The 7500-nt window shown below is 33.6% G+C and overlaps 2 protein-coding genes across 9 annotated transcripts in view; one reads left to right on the top strand and one right to left on the bottom strand.

The window, feature by feature from the left end:
• The window catches only part of LOC125651867 (uncharacterized), a 43105-nt gene extending 38277 nt beyond the window's left edge, over positions 1 to 4828 (top strand). The window contains exon 9 of the mRNA XM_056166906.1: positions 1832 to 4828. The gene's annotated coding sequence lies outside the window, so the exon portion shown is untranslated. The remainder of the gene's footprint in view (positions 1 to 1831) is intronic.
• Positions 4829 to 5833: 1005 nt separating this feature from the next.
• LOC125651869 (uncharacterized) overlaps positions 5834 to 7500 on the bottom strand; it is a 34849-nt gene continuing 33182 nt past the window's right edge. For all 8 annotated transcript variants that reach the window (XM_056166898.1, XM_056166899.1, XM_056166890.1 and 5 more), the window contains one exon: positions 5834 to 7500. This exon is cut by the window's right edge and continues 3066 nt beyond it. The gene's annotated coding sequence lies outside the window, so the exon portion shown is untranslated.

Genomic DNA, 7500 nt, shown 5'->3' with positions numbered 1-7500 from the left:
TCCATCTTTGTATGTTAACGTATGAACATTATCAACTGTTCTGAAAGTATGTGACCATTTTTCGTAAACCTTTATGTAACATCATCGGGAAAAGGGAACTAAAACTGTAAGTTTCATGGTTACTGCATCCCAGAGAAGCGAGGACAAAACTTTCTTTTTAAAAAATGATGCAGTCTTTAAAAACCTTCTTTACTTCGGGACATTTAGCTGACAAACTGTGTATACATACAGTCATAATGAGGAATTCTACCACAGTTATTGCAAAGATCAAAGGAATGCCGCGGTCATTATTCTGCGATATACCTTCATACGTAATAACAGATTATGAGAAAATTGATACACATCTCAATTGCACTTTGTATTTTACTAATACAACAATAAAGTCGATAACTGATAATTCAATTTTATAATCATATCAATCTATCAATATTTGTACAACAAATTCATAAATGACTGAAGAACATTTGTCATTCAGTATTTAAAATCAATCGTCTGCATTCCGAAATCGATACACATATAAACATGTCGATTCACAGACAAGTTTTTCTGTTAACATCAAACGAAATACTTGAAATATTTTTCAAAATAGATCTAGAATGCCCCTATCATCTCACCTTTTTGTCGGCAAAATACATGCAGGCCTAGTCCATTTCAGAAACTGCCATGACATCACAGTGACCCAATTCATAGCTGTATAGGAAAACGATTGACTGTATATCTTTGAGCCAATAGTAGAACAGACTTGAAGTTCTTGTTTTTGTGCTTGTTGCAGGATAACGTCCTTGGTCTTGAAATGTTGTTTGAAATATAAAAGCCTGGGCTAGCACCTCAGAGGTCTCGACCAGAATTGTAAAATTCATGTGGTAGATTTAACAAATAAATAGGTTGATGCCTTCCTGTCAAGCCGTTAATTACACTAATGCAAAGGGGAGATGTGAAAAAAGTTATTGTTTTTTAATTTCCTGACCCAAACAAGTCATCTGAGACATTCGCGTAATGACAAGTTTAGGTTTCAGATATTTGTATGAAGAAACGTGTACCGTCTTCCTGGTCTGTAACTCGACTGAACATCTTCTTTTCTTAATTTCTTCTTCAGAAAGAATGGGCTCAAATCTATACAACTCCAAACTGAACTGTGTGTGACTTGTCATGTTACAGTGCTGCTGATGAAATAAACCGGAACCCATAGGTTTTCTCTCCATTAAACTGCATTGAATGCAGTTTAACGGAGAGAAAACCCATGGGTTCTGCCGATGCGGTGTGACGTCACAAATTAAACTTCAATGGCCACTCTCTTAGTGGCGGGCAATATAAAATATATGATGGGTTAATATTGATTTAATCGTTAAGCAAGGATTTTTGTTGTTACCGATAAAGACTGTCATTTACGATATCAGTAAATAATACTTTATTCATAAAAGCAACAATGTGGTTAGGGTTGCCTTTCCCTTTATGCGCCCGGGAGCAGCAGTCATATAGTGAAAATACAGTACATGATTCTTTGTAAAAATTGTGCTTTTAGTTTTGGACACTGGAAAAACAGAATTTAGAAAGCTAAGGACAAAATGTAAATTATTAGAAATGATTTAACACCTTGTTTGATTGAGCTCATGTCCATTGAAAAGATGTTGCATGTTACTCAAATGACCTTTAAGGCCCTTGGACCTCTTGTTTTCTGTATGTTGTACAGAGAAAAGCTTATGCAAATAAGACTTCATTATACTTGCAATCATTTTTAAAGCGAATTTATAATAGTCATATGTATTGTTTTATCTAGTGTTTCATATTATACTTTGCAATGTCTTTTCACTGAAAAAAAAATATTTTGCAGAAAACCATATGCAGAACTGAGGACCTGAAGTACCCATCCTATTGCACAAATATCTCAGGTTGTTTCTTGAACTGTGGTTGTGAAGTCTGTGGGGTTTTTTTTTGGGGGGGGGGGGGTTATTTTTGGAAAACTTGTCAAAAGATTCATGTTTGATAGTTTATCCCACAACTTGTACATGTATCTGTTGCATACAATGGACTATACTCACTTTGTATTCGATATTGTAGAAATTAGATGTAACCGACAATCTCTATAATTCTGTGTTCATTTTGCCTTGTTACAAAATTTTGTACTTGGCATGATGTGTATGCCAAATTCCATGTTATTCACTTTGTAAATACTCAAGTGCCGGTGATGAGGTGTAAATTCATCTCTTGTGCTGTATGGAGGCAAACTTTTTTGCATTTTGTGCAGCTTTTTTTTCTATTTTTGAAAATTGTTGGTTTTGTTACATTTTTACAATTCATATATATGTTCATACACCAAACAAAGGGAGCAGATAAGCAATAAAAAGTCTGTGTTTAAAATATGAAAACCAAATTACATTTATATATGGTAGTCCTAAAACGTTTTTCAATGTACATATATTTTATCATGCATTTCAATTTCACTTTATTAAATATACATTTCAATAGGATATTCAGTGTATAATGGAAGTAGATTGAACAATTTTGAATGATTTAAATCCAGATAGATTTTTATTGTTAAATAATGACAAAAGTGAAATTGATCATCTTCACAGGACTCAGGTTCCTAGTTTCATACTTAAAACTTATTGGAAGTTACCCACCTTTGATTAGAATAAGAAAAATCTCATTTTTTAAAAATATCTGCTGTAAATGATTTATTTCCTTTCATAGTTTTACAAAGAGAAAGTTTATGAAACTTTTTTACCAAGAGATTTGTATGAAAATAGACTTTCTGTTTAAAATGTTTGATTAAAAGTGGCTCTTTCTATAAACTTCACTGTAAAATTGAAGGTCGAATAAATCTAGCATTAATCAAACTTTTGTCTCTGTTTGGGACTGTTTTCAAAGTCTTGGAGTTATCATTCACCAGATTTAGGGTGTTACTTACAGAATATCATATCCCCATCTGTATCAATATATATAATTAACCACTGAGCAATGATCTTCATTTCTACAAATGAAAAAGTTCTTGATGTCAAAACAAAGTTTATTGCAGTATATTGGTGTTTATCTTTAAATTGTCCCTGTTTATCTTTAAATTGTCTCTGTTTATCTTTAAATTGTACCTGTTTATCTTTAAATTGTCCCTGTTTATCTTTAAATTGTCCCTGTTTACCTTTAAATTGTCCCTGTTTACCTTGAATTTGATGTAGTATACTGTATTGATATCAGTCATGGTATCAAATTTATGGCAAAGGGTTAAAGAAATTTGTGGAAATGTCCACCTTGGATTTTTTTCTTCGCTTGTTGAATATTGCGGATTATATTTGTCGTCCTGATCCGTCAACCCTTGTAGACACAATTCAAGATACGAGATACGAAATGGAATGTGTTAGTTTCTGCTGTAAAAAAGTATTACCCTGTGTTCGTACTCAAACTAACGCATGGAAAATTGTGGACTTTCTATTTACTTTTTGTACTTGGACAGACTGCATGTCGATAGCTTTACTTTTGTGATACCTGGTAGTATTCAGGTCTATGCATGATCAATTTTACCAGATTTTAATTTTATGTGAGATGTCAAATTTTCGGAATAAATAACTTCTTTGTCATAACATTGGTATTGCGCAGTTCAAAAACAAGCTGCTCATTATTTTTATTTTTTTTTTTAAGTCAAATGTCATTTTAAAAAAGTTAGAAAATGATTGCCATAATTTAAACAGACTGCCACTGCATGATTTATAGTATGCACTCTATGTACATGCATGTATCATAGTTTATCAGTTCTACGTAGTTGTCATAATTAAAACGAGTCTTTATTTCACAAACATCTTCCTTTTACAAAGTCATAAAAGATTTATGGGGAGGGGGGTTATTTTATATTTTACTCTTTGCTGAGAACATACCAGTGGAATATCACAGGTCCTGATTGATCAACATATACATTTGTAAAATTTGTATTAGATGAAATCAGTCTTGTACATATTGCAAATGACATAGCATTTTATTTTTATAAAATACTCGGTATAATTGAATTTTTCCTATAAGCTTGCTTTTTCTGTTGATAATTTCAATCAAAAGTATAAATGGCCTTCGGATCCCATCCACTCACACACATATATGCTGGGCATCACATTTCTGGGAGTTGTACATGCGATTTGTTTTCCCTGTTAACATTTAGGTCACTTATTACTTTGATCCATAAAGTGTTTTTTTCTGATATATGGGTTTAATTCATTTCATATGCATTCTACATGCCTTTAAAATTATATTTCACGTTGTTTTATTGCATTTTGTGATGGCATTTCAAAATAATCATTGAAATATGTTACATATATATAATTTTCACTAGATAACAAACATTACAGACTTGACAGCGATTTTAAACATGTTTTATACAGATCAGTATTAGGTATCTGGCACTTTGTGACAAGTGTGGAGTAGGAAACCATATGCATCTAGGTACATGTACATACCTTTTCAATATGCATAAATTTTCATTGGAAAATATGGACTTTAAAGTACCAATATAGATATACATGTGTAGTCGCAAGAAATTTGTCTCTGTACATGTACTATTTTGATTTTGTGCGTAAGCAAGTGATTTGTTTCTTTCCATGAACAATTTAATACCTGTAATTCATTTGACATCTTGTATAAGGTAGATTAACTGATTGGAGCACTATATTGTGTTGAAATTCAATACATCACAGCTTGTACCTCTTAAACAGATTTAATTATGCACCATGTATGTATATGTCGACTATGTACAACATGTGCAAGCTGTTACAAAATATTTCAATATGGGCATTTTTATATTAGCACTTTTTTTGGTTATTGTTTCAAAAAAATAAATTGGTTCAAAATATGTTGTTTATTTTAACACATAAATTTGGAAAGTGTCATATTATGTTCAGATCAAGGCGACACATGGACCAACCTTGATTCTTACAGAATACAACTATTCTGTCATACAGTACAATGTAATCACCGATTGTGTCACGTTATACAGTACAGTGTAATCACCGACTGTGTCACGTTATACAGTAGTGTAATCACCGACTGTGTCACGTCATACAGTACAATGTAATCACCGATTGTGTCACGTTATACAGTACAGTGTAATCACCGATTGTGTCACGTTATACAGTACAATATAATCACCGACTGTGTCACGTCATACAGTACAATGTAATCACCGACTGTGTCACGTTATACAGTACAGTGTAATCACTGATTGTGTCACGTTATACAGTACAGTGTAATCACCGACTGTGTCACGTCATACAGTACAGTGTAATCACCGACTGTGTCACGTTATACAGTACAATGTAATCACCGACTGTGTCACGTTATACAGTACAATGTAATCACTGATTGTGTCACGTTATACAGTACAGTGTAATCACCGACTGTGTCACGTTATACAGTACAGTGTAATCACCGACTGTGTCACGTTATACAGTACAATGTAATCACTGATTGTGTCACGTTATACAGTACAGTGTAATCACCGACTGTGTCACGTTATACAGTACAGTGTAATCACCGATTGTCACGTTATACAGTACAGTGTAATCACTGATTGTGTCACGTTATACAGTACAGTGTAATCACCGACTGTGTCACGTTATACAGTACAGTGTAATCACCGATTGTCACGTTATACAGTACAATGTAATCACTGATTGTGTCACGTTATACAGTACAGTGTAATCACCGACTGTGTCACGTTATACAGTACAGTGTAATCACGGACTGTGTCACGTTATACAGTACAGTGTAATCACCGACTGTGTCACGTTATACAGTACTATGTAATCATTAGTTACCTCGTCTCAGTACTTTGATTGTGCCACATAAGAAAGGTAAATACAATTTATTAATGCATTTATTCATATAAACAAATGATTTGTTAATTTACAATGAGAACACATCCAATCTCATATGAAGATATATTGCACAAAACATGACTTTGAATGGAGATTATCCAAATATAACACAATGACAATATATCACAGCTTGTACCTCTCTTAACAGATCTAATTATAAATTAATGTGAATGGTAAATAACTGAAACACATAAAAAACATTGTATAAAACTATAAATACCAACAAAATATCAAAGACCAGGTAGAGGAGCTGGACCATGGACATTTATCAGCTGTTCTTGGTACCAGGCTTCAAAACCAACTGAGTGCCAAGTACTTTAAAAGTCACATCTCTTGCACAAAAACAGCCACACTCTTTCAGTACCGAGAACTGAATAGTCTTAAGCATCAGAATAAAAGGAAGAAAACGCATTGGATCAAGATGGGATCTTAAAGCCCGGTCCCCTCTCTACCCCAGATAGCATGACAACGTTGGCTAATGGTTGGACCGTTGGCCGATGGTTGGCATTGGCTAAACAACGTTGGCCCAACATCGGACCAATGTCAACACGTCACGTTCATACTCTGATTCCGGGGTTAGTCGGGAATACAACATTGGCCCAACGTTGTAATATTGTGACTAATTAATTGCCGGAGTGTGTTGTCAACACAATGCTGGCCCAACATTGGGCCAATGTCAACTTATCACTTTCATACTGGTACCGAGGTTAGTTGGGAATACAACATTGGCCCAACATTGTAAGATTGTGATGAAATTCGACTAAAAAATAGATTTTGATATCAAAATTTATGACACACGCACACACAAATGCGCATGACTCGCATGTTTTGAAGAAGAGGATGATGAGTTAATTAAAATAAGCTACGTATAGAATGTATAATTGATTTGAAATATTTATAATTTTTGTAAAATATATGCATACATTTTAGAAAACATATTAAAAAATTAACATACATTCAATTATCATTTGTGCAGGGATGAAAATTAACCTTGCATATCAAAAGAATGAACTCAAAAGAGAAAGGTTTAACACATGCAAAGATTACATAAATGCTCTAAAGTGTTGGATTTAGGAAGCAGATTCTAAGATAAGAGCACATTTACTGACCAAGCAATTAGGACAGAGTTTTTCACAGCTTGAGACTGGCCAGTTTCCATGGTAATCTTGATATCTGATATGTTGGGATGGTCAATCCTGTATCTATTTTACGCGTCCAGCATTCTAATCTCGGAGTTTTACTGAGGAATAACGTGAAACAAGGCAACTGAAAAAGGAAAACTTATTCCGGGGAATTGTTTTTATTGTGAATTCAGATTAAAGTAATATACGTCCTGGCATACGTATACAGAAATGTAAGTACATTATACATGTATATCTATCTCAAATCAGTTAAATATTTCAGATTTCAAAGCAGAGCCACAGGTTAATACTTTTTACTTAGATCAGGGGTCATTGTACAGTCCTGCAGTTTTAAAAATAATTTTTGCTTACACCTTTTTTTAAGATTACAGCTTCTCTTTTTTAAGTAGAGAGAAATTTAGGGTAATTATTTGACTTTTATTGAAAGGAGCTGCTCGAGCAAACCGATTATGTGCAGACGCAACACACAATGAGATAAACAATGTTATCAAAGAGTGGTTCCGGTA

The sequence above is a fragment of the Ostrea edulis genome, chromosome 5 (genome assembly GCF_947568905.1).
Source record: "Ostrea edulis chromosome 5, xbOstEdul1.1, whole genome shotgun sequence".
Taxonomy (NCBI): Eukaryota; Metazoa; Mollusca; class Bivalvia; order Ostreida; family Ostreidae; genus Ostrea; species Ostrea edulis.
The sequence above is the reverse complement of the archived record's forward strand: the minus strand, read 5'-3'. Positions and strand labels throughout refer to the sequence as shown.